Here is a 27508-nt window from a genome sequence, read left to right as displayed (position 1 = left end):
ATGGGACTACCCAAGGAAATTCAGGACATTGGGTCACTCAAGCTCCTGCCCTACCCCTACCAGCAGTCATACCACCTGGACTTCAGAACAGGTGATCCAACTGAAACTAAGCATATTTGGGCCAGGCCAGTACTTGGATGGGAGATCATGCAGGAAAAAGATGCTGTTAGAGGTGTTGGTGAGGCCAGATGGCACTTATTCTGTGGTCTGTGTGTGGATCTCAATACCCCAGTGCAGAGATGAGGACATTGTGCTAAAAAAAATGACATCATCCTTAGAGTGAGATGTAAGACAGAAGTCCTGACTCTCTGTGGTCATAAAAGATCTCTGGGCATCTTTTGAAAAGAATAGAGTGTTTCCAAATGTCCTGGCTAAATGACTTATTACAGCCTGGTCATTCTGGCCCCCTAATCGTTCCCTGTCCCTTATTGGCTAAAAATGTGTGGTGACCGTACTGGCACATTAATGGCTGCTGTTGCTGCACATTGATGGTGGTTGAAGTTGCTACCACTGTCTATGCACTTTGGGTAAGTTACAAAATAGGATAAAATTTATGACTAGTGTTCCTCCAGTAGTCCACTTACTTTTAGTGGACCCACTTACTCAGGCTGAGGGTCACGTGTGACCTCCTGATAAACATCGGTGGTCTTGCTCTCTTTCTCTCTTTCTGCCTCACACACGCTCTAGATGGAAAGTGTTACACCACTAGGACATTCTGGAGTGCCTGCAGAAGAGTATTATAGTATTATTGTTTTCTTCCCAGGATGCAGCTCTCTCGATGTAGTGTGATCATGATGTTGTCTGTTGCTCTCTTGACAATTGCCACTGTCTATTGGTGCCTTTCCTTGAATCCCTGGTGCCAGTGAAAGTGTCCTCTCTCTTGCCCTCCAGGGGACACACTGTGTCCTGTGCCATCAATGCCATCCAGGAAATCTATCAAAGTGTTAACTAAAATGTTAACATAACTATTTTCTTCTTTGTGTAGAAATGCAAATGACATTTTCCTGCGATTTCATGTACTTTGTTTTCATTTTTCAGTTTTGGTCTTGTGTACATTATAGCAACTCAGTTAAAAGCATGACAGTGTGCTCTACTACATTTTATTTCTAGTGATGATCTTCTTCTCATAGTTTTGCTATAGTTTTGAGGCAATCGAACAGTACACTTGCATTGCTTCGCCCACTTTGTTAGAATGACATCTGATTTCAACCAGATCAGAAGTTTATATTACACTTCTCTTTTGAAAAAATAATGGGCAAAAATAAAAGCAATTACCACCAGCTAAGTGCTGCAATCCACGTCCTGTTTTTCTGTCACATTTAAAAGAGGTGTCAGCCTGATGTGTTAATCAGATAAAGGACACATTTGTCTAATACAGAGGAAATAGTGTATATATACAGAAAGAAAATGATTACAACTGTTTTTATATCACTGAAATAATTTTCCTTTTCTATAATACAGTTTGAAATGCGTTGTCCTCTGCTGCAAGTCTCAAATCAGTCCTAAGGGGGTGAGCTTAATGGTAAAAAGTTGTATCCTCCTCTAAAATATCTGTCTTCTGGGTCAGTTTTTGAAAGGTTCCTCTATATAGGTAGCAAGATTACTGACCTCAGGAAAATGATATGCTCATAGGATTAGCCATGAGGGCAGCACTGCAGGTAGTGACAGCACCTTGTGTGGAGTCCACATGTTTCCCCAGAGATTTTTCCCAGATACTCATGTTTCCTCTCACAGTCACCAGGCCTTCTGTCAGATCTTTGATGTTGATAGTCACTAGTGAGTGTGAGTGTGTGGGCATGCCCTATCGTAGACCACAATCCATTCATAATTGGTTTCTGCCTTGTGGTCGATGTTTCTAAAATATAGTTTTTGCTACCCTGTAATCAATAGGCTTGGTTCAGAAAATGGACATATATTTTCCAGGCTAGTAATGATTGCACATTCATTTATTCATCCATCATCAAACTTGTTTATGTCAGTTCAGGGCCACAGTTGCTTTGGGAACCAACTCTGGCTCAGGCGCTAGTTCATTACAGGGAACACTTACTAAATGACAGCCAGTCTAGAGAGTTTGAATGAACATAACATATGTCTTTGGAAGGTGAGAGGAAAGTAAGGACCTTAGATAAAAATCCATGCTGCAATGAGAAGAATATGAAAGTACCAGAAAGACAGTAATAGAGCCAGGACTGGATCTGTAAGGCTGGAGTGTTAATTTTGCCCTCATTTGAGCTGCATATAGGTACACATACAGTATATTATCAAACACCTACTGAATCCAGCTCATGGTTTCGGGGCCCAGAGCTTATTCTGACAGAACTGAGCCCAAACAGGGCCCGCCTAATAACAGGGTCCACTCATTCATATAAACATATGTATGCTTTTCATAAGAAGCATTTTTTGGAGATTTATGAACTAAACTCACCCCAACATTGGGAGCAATTCCACAGTGACAGTGACCTCAACTTGAGATGTCAAAAAAGCAGCAAATCTAACCAATTGTATCACTGTAGTGCTATCATTTAGAACATTGCAAATTCATGCCACAGGGGATGCACAACCCAGTGTGTTTCTTCGTGCTGGTCCCAAGTCCAGATAAATGGGGAGGGTTATGTCAGGAAGGGCGTCTGGTGTAAAATTTTGCTAGATCAACTTGCAGACAACATGACAGATTTCCATACCAGATCGGTTGAGCCACGGGTTAACAACGACCGCCACCAGTACTGTTGGCCAACAGGGTGCGGGTGGAAATTGGGCTACTGTTGGCCAAAGAAGAAGAAGAAGTGGGCTGGGGACTTGTTCAGAGGAAAGAGGAGAGGAGGAAGATAAAGAGAGTGGAACTGAGGGTAGGAACTTTGAATGTTAGCAGTTTGACTGGTAAGGGGAGAGAGTTAGCCAAAATGATGGAGAGAAGGAAGGATGATATATTGTGCGTGCAAGAGACTAAATGGAAGGGAAGTAAGGTCAAGTGGATCGGAGGTGGATTCAAATTTTTCTATCATGGTGTGGATGGGAGGGGAAATGGGGTAGGGGTTATTCTGAAGGAACAGTATGTCAAGAGTGTTCTGGAGGTGAAAAGAGTGTCAGACAGAGTAATGATTATGAAGCTGGAAATTGGAGGTATGATGATGAATGTTGTCAGTGCATATGCCCCACAAGTTGGGTATGCGATGGATGAAAAAGATGATTTCTGGAGTGAGTTGGATAAAGTCATGAACAGTGTATCCAAGGGACAGAAAGTGGTGATTGGAGTGGATTTCAATGGACATGTTGAGGAAGGGAACAGAGGAGACGAGGAGGTGATAGGTAGGTATGGTGTTAAGGAGAGGAATGAAGAAGGTCAGATGATAATGGATGGACATGGCTGTGGTGAATATGTATTTTAAGAAGAGGGAGGAACATAGGGTGACATACAAGAGTGGAGGAAGACGTACACAGGTAGATTACATCCTATGCAGAAGAGTCAACTTGAAGTAGATTGAAGACTGCAAAGTGGTGGCAGAGGAAAGTGTAGTTAGACAGCATAGGATGGTGGTCTGTAGGATGACACTGGAGATCAAGAAGAGGAGGAGAGTGAGGGCAGAGCCAAGGATCAAATGGTGGAAATTGAAAAAAGAAGACTGCAAGGTTGAGTTCAGGGAAGAGGTAAGGCAGGCACTGGGTGGCAGTGAAGTGTTACCAGACAGCTGAGCAACTACAGCAGATGTAGTAAGGGTGACAGCAAGAAGGGTGCTTGGCGTGACATCTGGACAGAGGAAGGAGGAAAAGGAAGCCTTGTGGTGGAATGGGGAAGTACAGGAGAGTATACAGAGGAAGAGGATGGCGAAGAAGAAGTGGGATAGTCAGGGAGATGCAGAAGTTCAAAGGATTAGCAAGGAGGAAGTAAGAACAGCTATGAAGAGAATGAAGAATAGAAAGGCCGTTGGTCCAGATGGCATACCTGTGGAACCATGGAGATGTTTAGGAGAGATGGCAGTGGAGTTTTTAACCAGATTGTTTAATGGAATCTTGGAAAGTGAGAGGATGCCTGAGGAGTGGAGAAGAAGTGTACTGGTGCCAATATTTAAGAAAAAAGGGGATGTGCGGAGCTGTAGTAACTACAGGGGGATAAAATTGATGAGCCATAGCATGAAGTTATGGGAAAGAGTAGTGGAAGCTATATTAAGAAGGGATGTGATGATTATTGAACAGCAGTATGGTTTCATGCCAAGAAAGAGCACCAAAGATGCAATGTTTGCCCTGAAGGTGTTGTTGGAGAAGTGTAGAGAAGGCTAGAAGGAGTTACATTGTGTCTTTGTGGACCTGCAGAAAGCATATGAGAGTCTGCTCCGAGAGGAGTTGTGGTATTGTATAAGGAAGTCGGGAGTAGCAGAGAAGTAGTAAGAGTTGTACAGCATACGTTTGAGGGAAGTGTGACAGTGGTGAGGTCTACAGTAGGAGTGGCGGATGCATTCAGTGTGGAGGTGGGATTACATCAGGAACTGGCTCTGAGTCCTTTCTTATTTGCAATGTTGATGGACAGGTTGACAGACGAGATTAGACAAGGGTCTCCATGGACTATGATGTTTGCTGATGACATTGTAATCTGTAGTGAGAGTAGGGAGCAGGTTGAGGAGACCCTGGAGATGTGGAGGTATGCTCTGGAGAGGAGAGGAGAGGAATGAAGGTCAGTAGGAACAAGACATAATACATGTGTGTAAATGAGAGGAAGGTCAGTGGAATGGTGAGGATGCATGGAGTAGAGTTGACAAAGATAGATGAATTTAAATACTTGGAATCAACAGTACAGAGTAACAGAGATTGTGGAAGAGAGGTGAAAAGAGAGTGCAGGCAGGGTGGAATGGGTGGAGAAGAGTGTCAGGAGTAATTTTTGATAGACGGCTATCAGCAAGAGTGAAAGGGAAGGTCTACAGGACGGTAGTGAGATCAGCTTTGTTATATTGGTTGGAGACGGTGGCACTGACCAGAAAGCAGGAGACAGAGCTGGAGGTGGCAGAGTTAAAGATGCTAAGATTTGCATTGGGGGTGACGAGGATGGACAAGATTAGAAATGAGTACATTAGAGGGTCGGGTCAGGTTGAACGGTTGGGAGACAAAGTCAGAGAGGCAAGATTGTGTTGGTTTGGACATGTGCAGAGGAAAGATGCTGAGTATATTGGGAAAAGGATTTTAAAGATAGAGCTGCCATTTAAGAGGAAAAGAGGAAGGCCTAAGAGAAGGTTTATGGATGTGGTGAGAGAGGACATGCAAGTGGTGGGTGTGACAGAGCAAGATGTAGAGGACAGGAAGATATGGAACAAGATGATCTGCTGTGGCAACCCCTAACGGGAGCAGCCGAAAAAATAATAATAAGAAGAAGAATGAAATTTTAGAACACACTCCAAATACATTGTGATTACTCAAAATAGTAAAACCTTACAGGAATAAAGCTTGACAGCCTAACAACCTCTCTTCCCATAATGTGTAAAAAAATTACAATGATCAAATTTAATATAAAATAGTGCTCAGTGTACTTAAATGCTATAATCTTGGCAACAAACAGACTGTAATAGCAACCAGTAGATGTAAATGTATGGATTTCTCAATTGTCATCAGTATTTTGGAGAAGAAATACAAGATACCCGAATGTCACACATTATAAAACAATGTTCTTAGTACATGACTTTCCTTGAATAATCTCTTTCTTTACAGGAAACCTTTGCTGTATACAAGCAGGCCCCAAGATGAGAACTTCTGTGGACCTTAGTAATCCAATTTTGTTTAAAAGTCAGGGCTTGCATTGAAAATTCCTTTTAATGGAAAAATTGGCAAAATACATACAGTAAAGGTTTATTACCAGTTTCACAGAAAAAACATTTCAAGCATATTATTAAAATAAGAGTGAAGCAATATTACTGTTCTTTAAATCATAAAACATACATGATTTAAACTGGTATAAAAGTCGAGTGTGTACATTATATTAACTTTATGCTAAAACATCTTACAGTTTTTGATAATGACACAATAATTCATAGAGTTCAAAAAGGAATAATGATGGCATGAAAACCCAGCACTATCTGACACCTGATCACTCAGCAGAGATGTACCATCTTTTGTAAGTGACTGGCCAGAGTGTCACCTTCTCCTCCTCCAAGCAGCTGTACTGCCTGAGATGGCATGGCTGAGACATGTACTGAAGCCTCTGGAAACTACAAGGAGTGGTTTCTATCACTTGGCTACTTGCCTGATTGAGCTGCTCATCTGGGATTGAGCTTATTGTGTGGCCGGGTGTCTTGTCAGTTCCATTCAGTGACACATGTAATCGCAAAGTGATGTCAAAGTCCACACTGTGCAGTATGATTCCTCACTGTTAGTGATAGCTGTTACATATTCATCCACACCAAGACTAGTTCACTTCATTAATAGGTAAAAAACAGTTACTAAAAGAAAATGAATAAAAATTTAGTTCACAAGAGAAATTCGGGGGGCTGGGGGGAGGGGAGCTTGCGTTTTATATGCTTGCTCTTACCTGTGGAATTGCCATAAATTACGATCCAAGACCTGCCTGTATGTAGTACTCCCTGAAGAACAAAATCCACTATAGCAATTTTCCAGAAAATCAATAGGCTTCTAGCATTTTACAGTTGTAATAACTGTGTAATGTTTCGTTTGGGTTGAGTGGTTCATTTTTGAGATAACATATACACACAAACAAACGTCAACCTGAAAAGTCAAAGTCAAAATATTAATACTGCATATAGTCACAACTCACTCTACCACCTCTGAGTTGCTAGTAAAAGGAACTCTGGAAGGCATCTTAGAAGTATGTCTGCTTTTTTTGTCAGAAATAGTTCCAAAGACAGTGCAAGAATTCCAGGAAGGTCCTAATGGTGCTCGATGAAGGACATGCCTAATGAAATTTACTAGCGGATAAACTGGCACCACCTCTTTTGATCACATGACTCAACAGAGACTTTTAAAAGGAGCACCCCCAAAAGAGGTTACCAATTATAATTTAGCTACAGGAAAAGGAAGAACCCCACCTGTTGAAAGGTGCTTAATTTGCTTATGATGAGATCAAGTCTAAAGGGAAATGAAATTGGAAGACAAATAGCCCATTAAAAGAGAATTTGAACTGCTCTGTAAGAGAACAAATAAGCTCTACAAAAACGTTAAAGGTTATAATACTTGCTACTCCTAAATAACCCCATTCCTTTTACCTTTTAAATGTCATTGTTATGGCATCATATTCCTAGTGGCCAGAGCACTGTCTAGTAGTCGTAATATATATAACCAACATATTTATAGGAGTATAGAAAACACAGAAAGCAGCTGAAAAATCTGATGAAATAAAACTTACTGATTCATCCATTCATCCATATTCGAAAAAAATCAGTTCCAATAACGGGCTGTAAGAATTTGGAGTGCATCCTTGCAATAGAGAATGCAAGGCAGGACTAACTATGCATGGAAGGCTAATCTCACAAAGCTCACACGCACACATTCGCAAACACACACACTCTTACACCCACTCTGGTTCAATTTCAACTCACTAATGAATGTGTAAAGGAAGTGAAATAAACAGTATGAAGAGCACCTATAGTCTGGGCTACCTACATGTCTGTCGTATAATTTTAACTGGAGAGGAACTGAATTAAATTAAATTAGATTTAATTAGTTAGAGAGGAATATAGCAGATAAAGCGAATGATGACCCAAAAAAATTCTTTCAGTATTTTAGTTTTAAAGGAACAGTCAAGGAGGAGGTGAACTGCATCAGGAATAGTAAAGGGGAATTTAAAAATACAGACAGTGAAATTCTAAACTTGCATTTTTCTGAGGTCTTCACATGTGAAGAAACCTTCCAGTCTCCCAGAGATAAACGGGACTACTCAGGAAGTGTTCTGGAAATTGTAGAGGGAGAAGTACTGCTTAGATTAAATAAGCTAGAATTATACAAATCTCTAGGACCAGATAATACTTACCCTTGAGTTCTTAAGGAGATTACAAAGTACATATATAAACCCTTGATACGTATTTTTAGGAAGTCACTGCACACATGGGAAATTCCGAAGGACTGGAAAACGCCAAATATTATCACCATATATAAAAGGGTGATTGAACAGATACAAGCCACTATAAGCTGGTAAGTGCATCACAGGAAAAAATAATGGAAGGAATTATTAAGGATAATGTAATATTTATGTGTCAGCAAAATATTAAGATATGTCATTAAAATGTATTATTATTATTAGGCATTATTTAGACACCTATGTCATCAGGAAGCACCAGAAAAAGGGACCTCAATTTTTTTTTTAGAGTTAATTTAGAGCACGGATGCCGTGGATGTAAGAGCTGTGATAAATAAAGTTCCCCTGCATACTTAAAAAGAAAGTCTTGCCATCATTTCATTTTTCACAGTTTGTGAAAACAAGACAGATAAGACCGGGCAACACATGACAAGAACAATAGTTTTACTCAACAGTCAGCAAGGGTTCTGAAGACTACATGTTGAAATTCTATGAGTAAGCAACAAAAGGATATGATCAAAGTGGAGCATATGATGTTATTTATCTTGACTTTCATAAAGCAGTTGATAAGGTGCCACATGAGAGCTGGGGAATCAAACTAAAAGAAGTGGGAGTTCAGGGTGCTGTGGGTGTAAAAGGTACAAAGGTTGACAAGGGTGAGGGTACAAGGAACCTTATCAGAATTGGTTGACTTTAAGAGTGGTATTTCACAGGGGTCAATGTTAGGGCCGCTACCATTTTTAATATATATAGATGATTTGGATAGAGATATAATTAATAAAATGGGTAAGTTTGCAGAAGATACCAAGATAGGTGGATTGGCAGATAATCTGGAATCTGTTAAATCGTTACAGAAGGACTTGGAAAGCATACAGGCTTGGACAGATTGGTGGCAGATGAAATTTAATGTCAGTAAATGTAAAGTATTACACATAAGTAAAAATGTTAGGTTTGAACACACAATGGGAGGCCTAATAATTGAAAGTACACCTTATGAGAAGGATTTAGGAGTTGCAGTGGACTCTTCACTATCAACTTCTAAACAATGTTCAGAAGCCATTAAGAAGGCAAACGGAATGTTAGGTTATATAGCACGATGTGTGGAGTACAAGTCCAAGGAGGTTCTGCTCAACCTTTATGACGCACTGGTGAGGTCTCATCTGGAGTACTGTGTGCAGTTTTGGTCTCCAGGCTACAAAAAGGACATAGCAGTGATGGAAAAGGTCCAGAGAAGAGCGACTAGGCTGATTTCAGGGCTACAGGGGATGAGTTATGAAGAAAAATTAAAAGAACTGAACCTTCACAGTTTAAGCAAAAGAAGATTAAGAGGAGACATGATTGAAGTGTTTAAAATTATGTAGGGAATTTTTACAGTGGATCGAGACTTTTATTTTAAAATAAGTTCATCAAGAACACAAGGACACATTTGGAAACTTGTTGAGATTAAATTTCACACAAACATTAAGTTTTTCTTTTAACAAAGAACCATAGACACTCGGAATAAGCTACCAAGTAGTGGTAGACGTAGAATTTTAGGGATTTTTAAAACTACACTTGATGTTATTTTAGAAGACTCAAGTGGATAGTTCTGGCAAGCCTTTGGGGCTGAATGGCCTGACTCAAGTGGTACACTGTGTGATAGATTGAGGTCTCCGTGACCCCTTGAACCCTCAGACTAGACGTCAGACACCAGATAAAAGTCCAAATAATAGTTTTATTATTATTAATAATAATAATAATAGTGCACAAAGCACCCTCCACTCCACAATACTCAATAATAATCAATAATACAACCAACAATAACCAATCCTCCACTCCCAGACGCGTTGCCACCCTTCCACCCAGCTCAGCTCGACGTCTGGGATTTCCCATAGTCCTTTTATAGTCCTTGATCCGGAAGTGTTTTGCCCTCTCTGTCCACATGACTAGGAACACTTCCGGGTTATATAAAAACTCTTCTTCACCCCGGAGGCATGTCGTTTCCTGTCATGTGATCATGACGCACCTCCGGGTTATAGGGCACGTAAGAGTCCGACAGCCTCCCTACAGCGACTCCTGGTGGCCCCCATGGTATCCAGCAGGGCTGTGCATATAAACTACAGAGTCCATGATGCCCTGCTGGAATTCGGGGCACATCCACGCTGCTGGGAGAGCTCCTCCTGGCGGCCTGGGGGTGAGGGCCGGAGTAGAAAGCCGGCAATCCTTCACAACTGTTACAAGTTTATTAGGGTGCCAGGTAGTAAGTCAGTAAAATGGGTGGATTACAATGCAGAAGAACACTGACTTCACATCTACTACACCTCTGGACGTCAAGCCCCTATATCACAAGATGAACAACTGGGAGTTGGAGTTCATTTTGGACTCTCCTCCCAACAAAGACATAGAGGAACCATAGTATTAAGACAGACCTTTGTTATGGACCAACACTGCATCCTTTTTTTTCTTTCAAGGAAATGCTTCACATTAAAAGGGTTTACACTTCTAGTACCCCAGCTCTTTGATTGAGTAAATTCCATACAAACATTAGAAAGTTTTTCTTTACACAGAGAACCATAGACACTTTGAATAAGCTACCAAGTAGTGTGGTAGACAGAAGGACTTTAGGGACTTTAAAAACTAGACTTGATGTTTTTTTAGAAGAATTAAGTGGATAGGATTGTTGGGCTGAATGGCCTGTTCTCATCTGGATTGTTTTAATGTCCTAATTCAATGTACTTGTATTAAATACTCTTCTCAGAAGAGAAACTTAGCTGAACACTTACACAACTTCAAGAAAGTGAAAAAATAAACAAAATGTAAACACTGTTCAGCATTTACTGCACATATTTGAAGACAGGTGATAAAGGTTGGCAAGGGGTAGGATTGTGACTTGTCTTAAAGGCAGCAGTTTATAAGAGGATGAAAATTGGGAGTAGGTCACTAAGGAGAAATTAAAATGACGAGGAAATCCATACAACATGGTTTGTAACCATTGCAAGAGGAAGACAGATAATCTGGTGTGTTCTGCATCTTCTTCAGTCGTTTTCATTGACTTGTAAACTGTGGACTAAGGCGTCTTGCAATGCTAACATTATCAACGCCCTGCTTCAGTCTACAAGGAAAGAAAAAGAAAGAGACATAGTGCCAGAACAGTGGGGCCAGATGCCTTGTATGCCACGTGTGCCAGAAGCGTAATAGACAAGGGCTTTGGCTTGGGGGGTTAGACATTTGCAGGCAAAGCAATGCTGTTCCAGGACAATTTTTGGTAGTTAATCCAACACATACTCGGGAAATGCAACTCTCTCCTTGTAAAGAAAGTGAAGTCATGGGAAAAACTCTAGAGGAGGCAACACCTCCTTGCTGTTAAAAGGCACACAGATCCATAAGATGACTAACACAGCAGAAAGCCCAGGAGCTGCTTTGAAGACCTTGCCCTTACAAGCAACTAAAGACTCATCATCAGTTGTACTTATAGCACGGTGCTCCTCACACAATAACAAGGCCACGTCTGGATCTTACAACGATTCTGGGGCTTAGATGGACTCTGGGATAAGATTTAAATCTGATAGTGGTAATGAACACTCAGAAGGAACAGAGGCAAGGATCTGAGGAGAGTAGTAGAGAGGCAGGAAAAGTGAGGAGGGCATTGTTATAGTATTGTGGTGGGCATGTGGGTGAGCCACCCAACCTGAGACACTAAAGTTTTGATCTATAAAGGCAGGCAGCAGATTTTGCTCTATTAAATTTATTTGTGCTTTGAGTGCTGACTGTGATCATCTCTCCTTTTTTTTTAATAAACATGTCATAGTGTTGTATTCTTTTTGCCTTCTGTGAAGTGCTCTGGGTGAGGTGGGACCCCTTCTTTAGAATACATTTGTGAGAAAGTAATCAAAATTAACAAACAGAACTGAAGGAAAACAGGTATAAGAGATAACTTTGTAAAATACTAAATCAGAAAAACCAGCCTGCAATTCTATTGACTCATAAGAATAGATAAAATCATATCATTCACAAAATAAAGTGCTGGACAGAACGGATAAAAAATGCAGTCTTTTATTTTGCAAGTTTTATGCTTACATTTTCATAATCAGGGATCTGCTTCTTTATCACACACGCTCAGGATTATGAGGGAACATTTCAACACAAAGGTTGAAGAAAGTTCATCTCTGTTTTTGTTTTTGTATGTCACTTCTATCCTCCTTCTGACACATTAACCACATGTTTTACTGGTCTGCTTTGGAAGCCTGGCATCCCTGTCTCCATCGCTGCTATAAGGGATCAACCACAAAACCACATGAAATCTTGAAAGGCCCATAAAGCATAACAGAAATGCAGAGAACATTGTGCAAAAATGTCCAAAAAAAAAAACTAACTCTAGCAAACCACTGCAACATCGTTTTGTGAAATCTGAAACGTGTGATTTACAGTACATGTTAAAAAAATGTATTTGTAAGATAAGGCAAAGCCAACAAGAACAACAAAAGCAGCACAGAAAAATGTAAGAAGACATATTCTCACTTCAAAATGAAAATAAGCATCTCATAAAATATGAAAGACATAAACTATAATATTGAAGTGTCGTGAGAAACGTGAATTAACAGGAAAAACAGCGATAACTATTTTTTTTTTTAAAAAAGCAAATTTTCAAAACTTATTTTGAAAAGGGAAAAATAGTAACTACAATTTTCAGCAAAGACAATCATTAAAAGCATACACTGAAAATAAAAATGTATTTTTCTTCTGCAAGTGTGGAATTCTGCCACCGGCAACAAATGCAGTGTGTGGAACATTCACCTCCATTTGATGTGACAAAGATCATCTTCACTGTGCACTTGAGAAACACCATTGAAAATGGAGAGATCGTCCAAAAATTCAAGAAACTTGCCAGTCCCACACAGACCTCTGCATCGCTGGTTTCATAGCTTAGCATTTATCCACATAACAAAATATTTCGGAATCCAGTGTGATATGGTTGAGATGAGTTGTGGTAAGGTTACTTGTAATGATTCATATGTTTAATGACTACACAGTATCCACAAGATCAGACCATATCTCACAGAGTATGCAGCACAACTCCTGGTCCTGACTTCGGTCTTGTCATGTCTGGACTACTGTAACTTTCTGTGAGCATGAGTGCTGGCATACATCCCCAAGCATACAAGGACAGAAAAAGAGAGGAACACAGTGCCAGCACACTGATGCAGGTTGTCTTGTATTCAGTGTGTGCCAGAAGGGCTATAGACAAGGGTGTTGGCCTGGGCTTAGACAATTGCAGCCAAAGAAATGCTGCCATGACACAATTTTTAGTAATCAATCCAGCACATACTAGGGACAACCCAACCTTCTCCATGTAAAGAAAGTGAGGTCATGGAAGAAACTCCACTGGAGGCAACTTCTCATTGCTATTAAAAGGGCACACAGTCCCATAATGGGATGGATAGAGCAGACAGCTGAGGAGCTTGTTTGAAGACCTTGCCCTTACACACAACTAAAGACTAACCACCAGTTATAGTTATAGTTTGGTGTTCCTCACACAATAACAAGACTAGGATGAGCTATGATTGGGTTGCTTATAATGATTCATATATCCAATGGCTATACAATATAAACAAGATCAGACCATATTTGACAGAGTATGCAGAACAACTCCTGGTCCAAGCTTAGGTCTTGTCATGTCTGGACCTCTGTAACTCTCTGCTGGCAGAAGTACCTGGCATGTGTCACCCAGTTGCTGCAGATAATTCAAAACACAGTGGCACATCTGTTGTCCTACCAACTGAGATGGACACAGGTTACTCCTTTTTTCAGATCATTACATTGGCTCCCTATAGTGACATTTATTAAGTTCAAATCTTTGATGCTTGCCTGCAGAGTAGTCAGTAAATCAGCACCTATATATATAGTGACACTTGTGAGGTCCATTGTTGCTTCTCACCAACTCAGGTCTACTGATGAATGGTGTCTGGTGATGTCACCAAATCTCAGTCCAGACTCTTTTCATATGCAGCTCCTGGCTAGTGGAAGGAGCTGCCCACTTACATTCAAAATTCTGCCTCCCTCAACGTGTTTAAGGAGTGTTTGTACACTCTGCGGTTTGATGAATTCCTGTCAAACTGATATTAGCTGTTAGGGTTTTGTAACCAAGAAATTATAACTCACTTGTATTTTGTTCTGAGCTCTTCATTTTTGAAGATCAGTTTTGTACCCTTGTCCTGTAATACTTGTTCCCATACAGTCCTCCAGCCAGACTTTTATTTGATTATGTTGACCGCTTCTGTAAGTCTCTTTTGGACAAAAGCATCTCCTAAGCAAATAAATGTAAAATGTAAATGTAATGCAGCATACTCCATTTTATGAATTTTACAAGGATATAGTGGATTGGATAATGGATGGATGGATGGAAGATTGTTAATATTGACTCCAAGTCGACTTTATGGCATGAAAAATGGCTTCTATCTATATAAAAATGCAGTATGATACAGTGGGTATTGTTTCTGATGAGTGCTGCAGCTCTAAGAAGGAAGTCATCTCTATTGCAATGGCATCATACTGGGCACTTTTTGCTAAGGATGATGCATTTAAGTTTGAAGGAGTTCAAATTGTTTCATTTGTGACCCTTTAACAGTGTCATGCATCACAGATGCCAGCAAATTAAAAACATTTAAGATTATCTGCCATCATAATCAAAGAATTTGTCTGCAATCTGTTGGCACTAAATGATTAGGTCCACTATACTGGAACTGATAAGGTACAGACTTTAGTTTACCTGTTTCCTAAATGATAGCAGGCTTTTTGAGTAGATATACACCAATCAGTCACAAAATTAAAACCACTTGCCTAATATTGTGTAGGTCTCCCTCATGTCGCCAAAGCAATTCTGAACCGTGGAAGCATGGACTCCACAAGACAACTGAGGGTGTCCTGTGGTATACTGGCACCAAGACATTAGCAGCAGACCATTTAAGTCCTGCAGTTTATGAAGTGGGGCCTACATGGATCAGACTTGTTTTTCCAGCACATCCTACAGATGATCAATTGGATTGAGATCTGTGGAATTTGAAGGCCAAGTCAACACCTTGAGCTGTCTGTTATGTTCCTCAGATCCCTCTTGAACAATTTTTTGCAGTGTGGCAGGGTATATTATCCTGTTTAAATATGCCACTGTCATCAGAGAATAGGCCTACCATTGACATTAGGGGGTTAAAGTAGTATGTAACAATCTTTAGGTAAGTGGTACATGTCAAACTAACATCCACAGGAATGCCAAGACCCAGGGTTTACCAGCAGAACATTATCCAGAGCATCACACTGCCTCCCACAGCTTGCCTTCATCCCATAGTGTAACCTGCTGCTATTTCTTCCTCAGATAAATGATGCACATGCACCCAGAGGTCCACAAGATCTAAAAGAAAATTTGATTCATCAGACCAGGCCACCTTCTTCCATTACTCCGTGGTCCAGTTCTGATGCTAATGTGCCAATTGTTGGTGCTTTCAGTGGTGGACAGGATTCAGCATGGGCACTCTGACCCATCTGCAGGTACACAGCTTTAAACAAAGCAAGCTGTGATGTACTGTGTGTTTTGGCACCTTTCTCTCGTGGCCAGCACTACGTCTTTTTTTCAGTAATTTGTGCTATACTAGATCTTAGTGGGATTGGACCTGATAGGTTAGTTTTCACTCCCCACCTACATCAATGAACTTTAGGCACCCATGACCCTGTTGCCAGTTCATCAGTTGTCCTCTCTTGGGCCACCTTTGGTGGGAACAAACTGCAGCATACAGGGGACACCCCACAAGACCTGCTGTTTTGGAGGTGCTCTGTCCCAGTTGTCTAGCTATCCCAATTTGGCCATTGTCAAAGTTGCTCATATCCTTACACTTGCCCATTTTTTCCTGCTTCCAATCACATCACCTTTAAGAATGAAGTGTTCTCTTGCTGTCTATTATACATTGACAGGTGCCATTGTATCAAGATCATCAATGTTATTCAGTTCATCTTTCAGTGGTTTTAGTGTTGTGGCTGACTGGTTTATATCTCCACATCACAATTAGAACCATGTCTACCATGCCCGATGTGCACTTTATATCAAAAGCCATTTGTAAACATAAGACAATACAAGGTGTGAGCTATTAGGGGGCATATCGCCACCCTAACCCGGACACAGACAGACATTAGACAGGCTTTACCACACTACACACGTTCATTTACAGTTTTACTTGCCCAAAATACCAGTCAACACAACACAACCCACCATACCAATACCATTCAGTCCCTTCTTGCCGCCAGTCCTTCTCCCTCCACTCCTCTTCAGGCTTTGTCCTCTCCGCCCAACTCTGGCCAACTTATGGAGTGAGGCGGCTCCTTTTTATAGGGCACCTGGATGGACTTCAGGTGCCTAACGAGCTTCTTCCAGCCACACTTAAATAAGGCCCTGGAAAAGTCCATGCACCACTGGAAACCAAGGGGGACTGCCCTCTATCGGTCCGAGGGAGACACTGTCCCACAACTACTCTCTCCCCTGGTTCTTCCACACTCTGGGCGTCCTGGCCGGGTAAGGATTCTGGCCACCTGTCACAAAGGACATAGATACAAGTGTGCTTACAAATGCTTATGATAGTTTAAATGTTTTATCTGATTTGAACATTTTAGTGTCATGTGTTCTGCTGTGTGTACAGAAGAAAAAAGAAAATCATGCAGAAACATAGTTGCCATAGAAAAGATTCCATCCATCCATCCATCCATTGTCCAACCCGCTGAATCCGAACACAGGGTCACGGGGGTCTGCTGGAGCCAATCCCAGCCAACACAGGGCACAAGGCAGGAAACAATCCTGGGCAGGGTGCCAACCCACCGCAGATAGAAAAGACTGACAATGCATTTCCTCCTGATAGATAAGTGTAGACAGTTTAGTGGGATTTATGGGTAATCAAAGTCACAAATCGAAGGAAAACATTTACACGCTAGTGTTTTAGAGCTACAATGACATATGACGTATGTTGGTCCCTAACATTTAAATGGAGATTGTAGCTGGGCTTCAGATCCATAACAAGTACTTGAGGCGTAAAGTCCAAATAAATCTGCATTTCTGTTTCAATGAAAAGCAAAATAAAATAAGACTAATCATATTAGTGCTAGAAAAGTGGCTTTATTTTACAAATTTCTGTACTGTGTCATTTGCAGAATTTGCTCATTTTTCTAACTGTATTGGTTCATACATATCGTTTACCTAGTTTGTATTTTTATGTATGTAAATGATGCATTTTGCATTATTAACTTAAACTTGTTACAGCTTTCTGAACCAGTGCTCATTGAAAGGCATTATGCAAAAATGAAATGAAAAGAATTTCATAACAATTTGATTTATCAGGGGCTCATTAATTTGAGAATAAATAATGTAAACATCTGCAATCTTTTGGTTTAGGCCCTTCCTCCTAATTTTCACTATTATTGTTTAACAGTGAAAATGAGGGCTTTAACATCCCATTATTGCCTTCTTGAGTACACACAAGATATGATGTTAATACAGTGATTTGTCTTTAAGATAAACCTTTCAACCATAAAGTTCTCTAATACAAAATGTTTTTTAAAAAAGCATCTGGGTAATTATTATATTATATGTCAGTGATGTTACTCGATATGCATGGTTAGACTATAATTAAGATTAGGGTGGTGGAAGGGTTATAATAAATAACTGTCGAGTAAACCAGGGTTAGGATTAGGGTTAGGGTTAAATGTCCAATCCAATTGGCTGTTTAGCAGAGTTCCTCAGTTGATGGGCTTCTCCATTTCCTTCTTCATTTTCCCACTCAGCCAGGACATCACTAGCCTGGAAGCAAATAATGTTGGGTTCCTGCCTATCTGCCCATCTCTTCTAGTCATTTGTTGACCAGAGAATCCTAAAGACACATCATTGTTGTCAGAAGAGTATAATTTACACCAGACCTGTGTTGGTCTCATCTGTTATTGGGCTTGGATACTTGAGACAGACTCTCTTATGAGATGTACTTTTAATTCACCTTATTATAATTTTGGGTATTATTTCATTTTAAAATAGTACAAGCAAACTCATGACTTTGAGGCATGATATGTTCCAGGAAAATCCAGCTGAGAAAGACAAAGATCAATCTGTGTTAAAGCAGGTAACACATTATGGTCTGAGGCAGGCCACACAGATACAGTGGAGATGGATACAGAGGTACGTAGGCCTTGCTCAGAAATGTGAAGTTGTGGAAGTGAACCCATCGGCATAACCCACATCTGGCACCAGCTTTATTTCAAATTCTGGGTCTGTTGAGAATGAAGCTAGCAGTGATGAGTTCTAAAAAACAAGGTGGCCTTTTGCACCACAGATCTAAAGAACATACAGAAAATGTTACGAAATTAAGAAAATTAATATAGAAGAACAATTGACAATAAAAGTCAGAAATTAAATCACAATTTGTGCCTGTCTTTATCAAGTGTCTCACAGTAGGAAAACGGACCTAATTGGTTCAAAAAATTCAGAGTAGGGGTAAAAGCATCCTCATTTAGGACACTACTTCTAACTTAACCAGGATTTAGGAGAACTCGTCTAACTCGCTAAGAATAAAAGGTGACAATCAGGCAAAGATCGACACACACATTACAGAAAAGGGGAATGTTTTGGAAGTGCTGGACAACAATGAGGTCAAAAGGTCAAAAGATACAGATTGGACAGAGATGGAGTAATATTCTTTACAAATCTTGTACCGTACGTGATTGATGTATCTGCAGTATGTGCAGAAGCCATGAGCCAAAATGAAAGAGTCGGTAATGTTACTTATTGGCCACAGGGATGACTTGGGTAGGTCACAACCAACCATTTCTCAAATTTTGCATCAAACTTTGAATATGCTTACAAAGTGTGAGACAATACGTAGATTTATACATTTCTCCACTACTCCATTCAAGCAAATCAGCGCACACACACATTAAAAATCATTGCCCCAAGTGTGAATGAGCACACATGTGATGTCACAGTATCAACACACAGAGAGTCATGGAGGCAAACTGTACTACAGTAGCCAGCATATTACCCTGAATACAGGTGGAGCAGGATGGGTGGTTGACAGGGAAATATCCAACAGGTATGCTGAATTCTGCATTCTGTAAAGCCCTGAAACATTTGTATTACTCCTTAAAAGCCCAGGAAGGTTCCAGACAGCAGGCAGAGACTCCCAGAGAACTGGATAAGTATGGCCTCATTGAAGATAAAGGAGGAGGATTATGGAGAGAGACAAGGCATGACAGAGCGGAAGATAATCAGAAACACTGGAAGAGTGAGCGTGACTTCAGAAACAGAACGCCGATAACCATGGCTAGTTTCAGTATAACTGGTACTTTACGAAGTGAATCCTGTGGCCACAGAGACCGCACTAGGTACAATATTTGGAGTCATTATTACTGGAAAAGTAGAGTTAGAAAGAACTTATTGTTTACCTAAGAAGTGTTCACCTGCAGCTTTCCTTGTCAAATTCAATAAAGTCTGTGAGTAAAAAAAAGTTTTACTCCATATCAGAGAGAAGAAAGAAATCCTTTCTGTGAATACTTAAATTCATATCTTTCTGAACTTTTCTGCAGCAATTGCTAAAAGAAAGCCTTTTGTAACCATTGTGAACAGAGCACACAAGACAAGATTATGTGTTGGGGCACCAGAAGGCAAACCCTGTTTAAAAAATTGATGTCTTTAAGGTCTTTAACAGGAATGCCAAGGTAATGAACGTCTTCTCAGATATGAGTCCCGATGACTGCCATAATATGGAACTGGTGGTAATTTTAAGTCGTTCCAGTTGGAAGAGGCAGTTTCCGGTATGTCCAATCCGGAAGTGATGTCAGGCTTCCTTCGCGCCTTCATTCTGGTCTGATGTTAAAAGATGAAGAAAGGCATTAGGTAAAAACACCAACCCTTGACCCGGCATATAATGACATTTAGGCAAGCCTTGAAGTTGTCTTCCAAGCACACGTATGTGACACCAGATTAAACAATATTTACATGCAGCAGGTATCAGACATGGCCTGCTTGTCCCTGTCAAACTGAGGTTTTTGCATGTTGGCTGTATATACACATTTTATAATTTTTTTAAATTAATTTTTACTAAGCAGGTACATAACTATGCAGAATTTCATGTGAGGTAGAGCACATTGGTATGCCATACCTGTGTTTTTCTGTTTCAGCAGCGGAGTACCTGCTGTAAAATGTTATTGGACCTCACGCTCTTTAATATTGATAACAAGCTGACATCTCACTCCACAATGCTGGACATTATGTAATGAGGTAATGAGGTGCCATTGCTATAAACAACATGGCTGTGGTTCAGCAAAAGCATGCCAAAATAATGGTGGCAAGATGACGTTACTGACATAATGATAAAAATAAATCATAATCTAAACAAAAATAAATTTGATGAAATAATCTGAAAAAATAGGAACTTGGTGTCTTTACAGTGGCTTTGAGTCTATTGTGATTGCACACTGTCCATTTAAATGGGAATAGCTAGGAGAAGAAGAAGAAGTTAAAAGACCAATGCCAATACTGCTGTAATGGATTTTCTGACCCCCACCCCCACCCCTTATTTCCACCATTTTCAACCTATAAATGTTATTACAGTATATGTGCCTGGCATGAATGTTAATTTGTCTTCACTTTTCTGATACTCAAGGGTCACCTTTAGCTATTACTGCCTCCTCTAGAATTGAAAGCCTCTGCGTTACTGAGTGCAATTTTTGTAGTACTGAACGTGCCATTGTCATTTGGTACCTTCGTACAATTAATCTGTACAATTGTACTGCTCCAAGGACATCGTGATAAACACTTTCTGGATGTTCTCCAACATGTAAGGAACTGATTGCAAAAGCAATTTTGAAATGATGATCTTAAATCATTTTTAAAAATTCAAAAGTACATCATGATAAAAATCAGATGGCACCATCTTTCTCCACATCACATATCAGAGCTAGTTTAACTGGAGGTAGTTAAAAGCTTTATTTCTAAAGCAGAACTGCTGCATTGAGCTTTTTGTTATACAAAAGGTTTTATTATAATGAAGAATTCTGCTTATTATAATTTTGTAAGCTTTAAATGAGACTAAAAATATGCATTGGTTACCATATGCAAAAAAAAAAGCAATACGTTTAAGCTCTGATGGCTAATCAGAAACATTTTGAAAACGTAGATAGACGTGATGAAGACCATGGAGCGGCTGCTGCTTCACCACCTGAGGCCAGAGGTCCGCCACACCCTCGACCCTCTGCAGTTCGCATACCAGGAGAAGGTGGGAGCGGAGGATGCCATCATCTACATGCTACACCGATCCCTCTCCCACTTGGACAGAGGCAGTGGTGCAGTAATAATTATGTTTCTGGACTTCTCTAGCGCCTTCAACACCATCCAACCTCTGCTCCTCAGGGACAAGCTGACAGAGATGGGAGTAGGTTCATACCTGGTGGCATGGATCGTGGACTCTCTTACAGACAGATCTCAGTATGTGCGTCTCGGGAACTGCAGTTCGGGAACTGGACTGTACTTTCTTCGGTCCTGTTCAGCCTATATACATCGGACTTCCAATACAACTTGGAGTCCTGCCACATGCAAAAGTTCGCTTACAACACTGCTATCGTGGGCTGCATCAGGAGTGGGCAGGAGGAGGAGTATAGGGACCTAATCAAGGACTTTGTTAAATGGTGTGACTCAAGCCACCTACAACTGAACACCAGCAAAACCAAGGAGCTGGTGATGGATTTCAGGAGGACCAGGCCCCTCACGGACCCCATGATTATCAGAGGTGACTGTGTGCAAAGAGTACAGACCTATAAATACCTGGGAGTGCAGCTGGATAATAAACTGGACTGCCAATACTGATGCTCTGTGCAAGAGAGGACAGAGCCAACTATACTTCCTTAGAAGGCTGGCGTCCTTCAACATCTGCAATAAGATGCTGCAGATGTTCTATCAGACGGTTGTGGTGAGCGCCCTCTTCTACGCGGTGGTGTGCTGGGGAGGCCTCATTAAGAAGAAAGATGCCTCACGCCTGGACAAACTGGTGAGGAAAGCTGGCTCTATTGTTGGCATGGAGCTGGACAGTTTGACATCTGTGGCAGAGCAACGGGCGCTCAGCAGGCTCCTATCAATTATGGAAAATCCACTGCATCCACTAAACAGTGTCATCTCCAGACAGAAGAGCATTTTCAGCGCCAGACTCCTGTCACTGTCCTGCTCCACTGACAGACTGAGAAGATCGTTCCTCCCCCAAACTATGCGACTCTTCAGTTCCACCCGGGGGTGTAAACATTAACATTATACAAAGTTATTGTCTGTTATACCTGCATGTTTATCACTGTTTAATTTAATATTGTTTTTTATCAATATGCTGCTGCTGGAGTATGTGAATTTCCCCTTGGGATTAATAAAGCATCCATCCATCCATCCATCCATCCATCCATCCATCCATCTATCTATCTATCTATCTATCTATCTATCTATCTATCTATCTATCTATCTATCTATCTATCTATCTATCTATCTATGGCCCTGATGTAATCCAGGGGGGCTGCCCTCTTGCGCCCCGGGGAAGATATTGCCCCCCTCCCGGTCTTTCCCTTCTTCAGGCGTCCCGGTGGGGCAAGGTCCGTCTGCCACACCACATACAATGTCCTATACACAATTCAGTTTTCCAAGTGCCATGATCTTCCAAATCCTTTGATTTGAGGCTAGCAGGAAATCTACTACCCAATACACCATTTCCTGACTCAATATACAGTAGATCAGGTTTTGGTTGATTTACTCTTATGTTAAAGCATCCTGTCACCATTTTTCTACAGGATTCCACTTCAATATCACATAAATTCAGTGCAATGTCTCACAGAAGCCCCTAACTATACCCTGTAATTGAAAATTGTGCACTTTCTGCTAAGATGCTGGGCACAGACATAATATGCTACAGTGTTTGTTCTGCAGTTATTTCTCAACAGTAACACTTCACTACCATTAAAAGGAGCACATCATAAAAAGAAATAAGTCTTTGCCTCACTGGAGGAGTGCACAAAAACCCCTATCATCTATCTATCTATCTATCTATCTATCTATCTATCTATCTATCTATCTATCTATCTATCTATCTATCTATCTATCTATCTATCTATCTATCTATGGACACTATTTCTCTTCATTATATCTTTTGTGTACTGTTTATTACTGTATTCTTATCTAAATTAATTTTTGTTTCTTTGGCATGTAACTACTTCTGCGACCTGTTTTAATGCCCTTTGAACAACATCCTTTGTATGAAAATGTACTATATCTACTCTCTCTATATATAAAATCCTAAGCCTAAAAGTGCAACGATTTTGTGCAACGATTTTGACGTTTTTATGTCACGTTTTTATCATGCTTTAAATTGGGCTTATTTTAAAACCTACATATATATATTTGGTATAATTCTTTTCAGAATTTATTGAACTTTAATGTGATGTTGTTAGATTTTCAGAGTCTTATTCCGTTTTTAAATTATAAACTAAAAAATATCAAGAACTCACGTCCCGCAAGACGAGACTTTGTGCCAACAGATTTAACCACGCCCGGGGCCAGAAATAAAAGACAAAGAGTAGGACAGCTGCTGTACAGGCTTTTAAATGTTCAAAGCGCTGCGCGAGATGCAGATCACATGGTATGCAGCAGCAGCAAGCCAGCAGCTGATCGAGCAAAGAGGAGGTAAAAAAAAACTATTCGTTTAGCATTGTGTCACTGTTTAAGAGGGGGTTTCGGAGGAGCGACCATGTCTCCTTGGGTGCGTTCAACCCTCCTCTTCAAAACGCGAGCAGCAGAGACGTGAAGTGGCTGGCGCATAGCACAGGCCGGGGGGGTTGGTGACCGAAATGAACAGGGGGTAACCCCCTAGTAAATAAATATTATTGTTGTTGCATGGTTATATTTTGTTTTCTTTCTTCATATTAATTGTTCAATTAAAACTCATAAGAAGGAAATAGTTTAAATATAAAATGAGAAAACAGTGTTTGTTTATCTAGCCAGTTTCCATAAGCACATATCAAATTCAGAAAAGTAACCAAAGCTGATTTGTTACATCCCATTGATGGGATAAAAAGCTTTCTTGAATTCATACAGGTTTAACAGCCACTTTTCCTTATTAGAGTCCTAGGGGGGTGGACACTCTTACAGTAATGAAGCCTACAATAGAGGAGCTAGCCCTGTGTGTAACACTGCTGTACTGTATATGCCAGGACACACTGACACTCCTGCACATACCAATTCCAATCTGTCATTCTTATCAGGCCAATGTAAAGTTTCTAGTAATGTTAGCTGCATGCTTTTAGAGAATGAGAGGACACCCTTTCTCGCTTCACCAAACTCCTCATCTACTACAGCTGACACACCGTTTGGGGAATGAGCCAATGTTAAACATTGTGTGAGGCAATACTGCTATCTGTGTTCCCTCCTGTTATGTTATGGGTCAAATTGTCCCATTTTAAAAATCTAAAAAAAAAACAGTTAAAAGTATTTTTTTCAGTATGAAACTTCTGCTTGGCTTAATAAGTGTAATCAACATAAAAAATGAAAATTGTTCATTTCCCGCATGTTTATTTTACAGAGATACTGTTTGGGTCAATTTGACCCGGCAGTCAAAGTGGAGGTTAAAGGGGGCAGAAGTGTCAAATACTATTTGTTCCTTTGCAACTGTGAGAGATATTTCACTCCAATCACACACACACATACATTCACATACACCCTCTCCCTATTCTATTGACCTCATCTGTAAAGTGCAAGAATGCAGGTGTTATGACTTTTGACAGGAATTTTTCTGTTCCAGTGGGCAAACTCCATCACATTGATTGGACACTTAGCATGGAAGGAGCAAAACATATAGAGATTCTCTGCAAAAGGAGTCCTACCAACATTACACTCTGCAGCGACGTATGATATACACTCTGTCAGAGCTTTAGAAAATGAGCAGCGGAAGTAAACAGGTGACAACCCTGGAGGCTCTGGAACTCATCTTTGATCATGACAGTGAAATAGAGGAGGATGTGTCTGACGATGAAGACCATCTTGAGGTCAATTCTGAGTCTGATGATTCTGATTATGAACCAAAATGAGGAAGCTGCTCTTCATATTCCTCCAAACAAGACATTCCAATCACAAAATGGTGAAATACAGTGGTCTTCATCCCCAAATATACGTCAGGCAAAACTGTGTGCTGAAAATATAATAAAGAATGTGCCAGGGTCCATTAGGATGGCAGTGACCCGTGTGACAGACATCAAGTCAGCTTTTGAGCTGGTCATGCCCAACTCAATACAGAAAATCATTCTCGAAATGACTAATCTAGAAGGAAGGCATGTTTTTGGGGAGAAGTGGAAGGAACTGGATAAAATTGATTTTACATGCATATTTGGGTGTCCTCATCCTGGCTGGGGTCTATACGTCAAGGGATGAATCAACAGCCAGTCTGTGGGATGCAGAGACAGGCAGGGCTATATTTTGTGCCACAATGTCTCTGGAGACTTTTCATATTTTCTCCAGAGTAATCTGATTTGATAATCGAGAGACAAGGGCTGTTTGACTGGAGAGAGACAAGCTGGCAACTATTAGAACAGTGTGGGACAAGTGGGTAGAGCAACTTCCACTACTCTATAACCCAGGCCCTAATGTCACAATAAGAGTGCATATATTATGTGTTGCTCTTTCTGAACAAATATTACTAATGCTGAATCTATATCTCAAAATATGTGTAGTGAAAACTGTACTTCACTTTACTAACTCAGATCATTAGTATCACAAGTCACCACATTGTCAGAATGTCCAGCATTTACACTCAGCCTCAAAGCAGAATAGAAGGATTAAGCAAATCACTTTAATCACTTAGAAAGCTACTTATGCTATCTTTTCTTGATTACTGCAATTTGCTGTACTCTGGGATTAGCAAATCCCTGATACGCAGGTTACAGTTGGTCCAGAATGCTGCCACTCGCTTTCTGGTTGGGGCAAGAAAGTCTGATTCTGTTTCTCCAATATTAGCTTCTTTAGACTGGTTCCCTGTCAGTTTTCGAATTGATTTTAAAATCTTGTTGCTAGTTTTTAAATCTTTACATGGGCTTGCTCCTGCCTATTTATCTGAATTGTGTGCTTTACACCAGCCATCTAGAGCGCTTAGATCTTCTGGTCAGTTGTCTCTTGTTATCCATTGTACCAAGTGTAAAACTAACGGGGGCAGAGCTTTTGTAGCTCCTGCTCCTCACCAGTGGAACTCTTTACCTCATTGCATAAAGGAGTCGTCTACAATTGAACTGTTTAAAACAAGATGAAAGACTCATTTCTATTCACTTGCATTCCGTGACCTTCAGTAATACTGATGTTTCCTCATTGTGATTATGTAATCTTACTTCTATTTATTATTTATTTTATTTATGTTCATTTATTTTATTTCTATTTGTCATTTGTGTTAATTGTATGTTTTTTTTTCTTTTATTGTAAAGCACTTTGGCCACAGCCTTCCTATGTTGTTTTAAATGTGCTATATAAATAAATTGACATTGACAATAGATGAAAGGCTAGTGGCATTCAGAGGTCACGGCCCATTTAGGCAATATACCTTCCAAACCAGCTAAATACGGCATAAAAATCTGGGCAGCATGTGATTCAACCACTAGCTATGCATTGAACATGCAGGTTTACACTGGAAAGCCAGCTGGAGGAGCCCCAGAGAAGAATCAGGGTACAAGGGTCGTGCTTGATATGACACAAGGTCTCAGTCTCAGGGGGCACATCATAACTTGTGACAATTTTTTCACAAGCTACAACTTGGGTCAGGAGCTTCTAAAGATAAAGCTCACAATGGTCAGAACTGTCCGAAAGAACAGGGCTGAACTTCCTGCTGGTAACGAAGAACAGAGCCCCTCAGTCTTCCATGTTTGCCTTCACTGACACCACAGCCCTGGTGTCTTACTGACCCAAAAAGAAGAAAAATGTGCTCATGAGCACTTTGCACAAAAATGCTGAAATCAGCACACGAGAGGACCAGAAACCAACTGTGATGCTAAACTACAATGCCACCAACGGGATGAGGACAACTTGGACAAAGTCATGGGTTCATACAGCACCAAACGAATGACTGCGCGCTGGCTGCTGGTCATCTTTTTCAACATGATTGATGTATCATCCTACAACGTATTTGTCATTTGGACGGAGATCTTTCCTGAATGGAACGTGTCCAAGCTGTACAAGAAGGGCATCTTCCTTGAGGAGCTGGGGAAGCCGCTCGTGGTACCGCATATACAACGGAGGCAGCACATGCCAAGGACCCCAGCTGCTGCAGCTACAGTGAGGGAGAACCAGGACAGGACTTCACCTAGTACGTGAGGTGTGTGTGTGAGGATGTTGTGTGTGTCTTGGGTTCAGCAAAAAACAAAGTAATCATTGTCCTCTTTTTTTTAGGTTGCTGCTGGGGGAAAAAGGAAGAGGACAAGGTGCCAAGTCTGCAAGCCATCTGA

At 40.6% G+C, this 27508-nt stretch overlaps 1 pseudogene; it reads left to right on the top strand.

The window, feature by feature from the left end:
* LOC114652824 (uncharacterized) lies at window positions 1-27508 on the top strand (annotated as a pseudogene).

This window comes from Erpetoichthys calabaricus, chromosome 5 (genome assembly GCF_900747795.2).
Source record: "Erpetoichthys calabaricus chromosome 5, fErpCal1.3, whole genome shotgun sequence".
Lineage (NCBI taxonomy): Eukaryota > Metazoa > Chordata > Cladistia > Polypteriformes > Polypteridae > Erpetoichthys > Erpetoichthys calabaricus.
The sequence above is the reverse complement of the archived record's forward strand: the minus strand, read 5'-3'. Positions and strand labels throughout refer to the sequence as shown.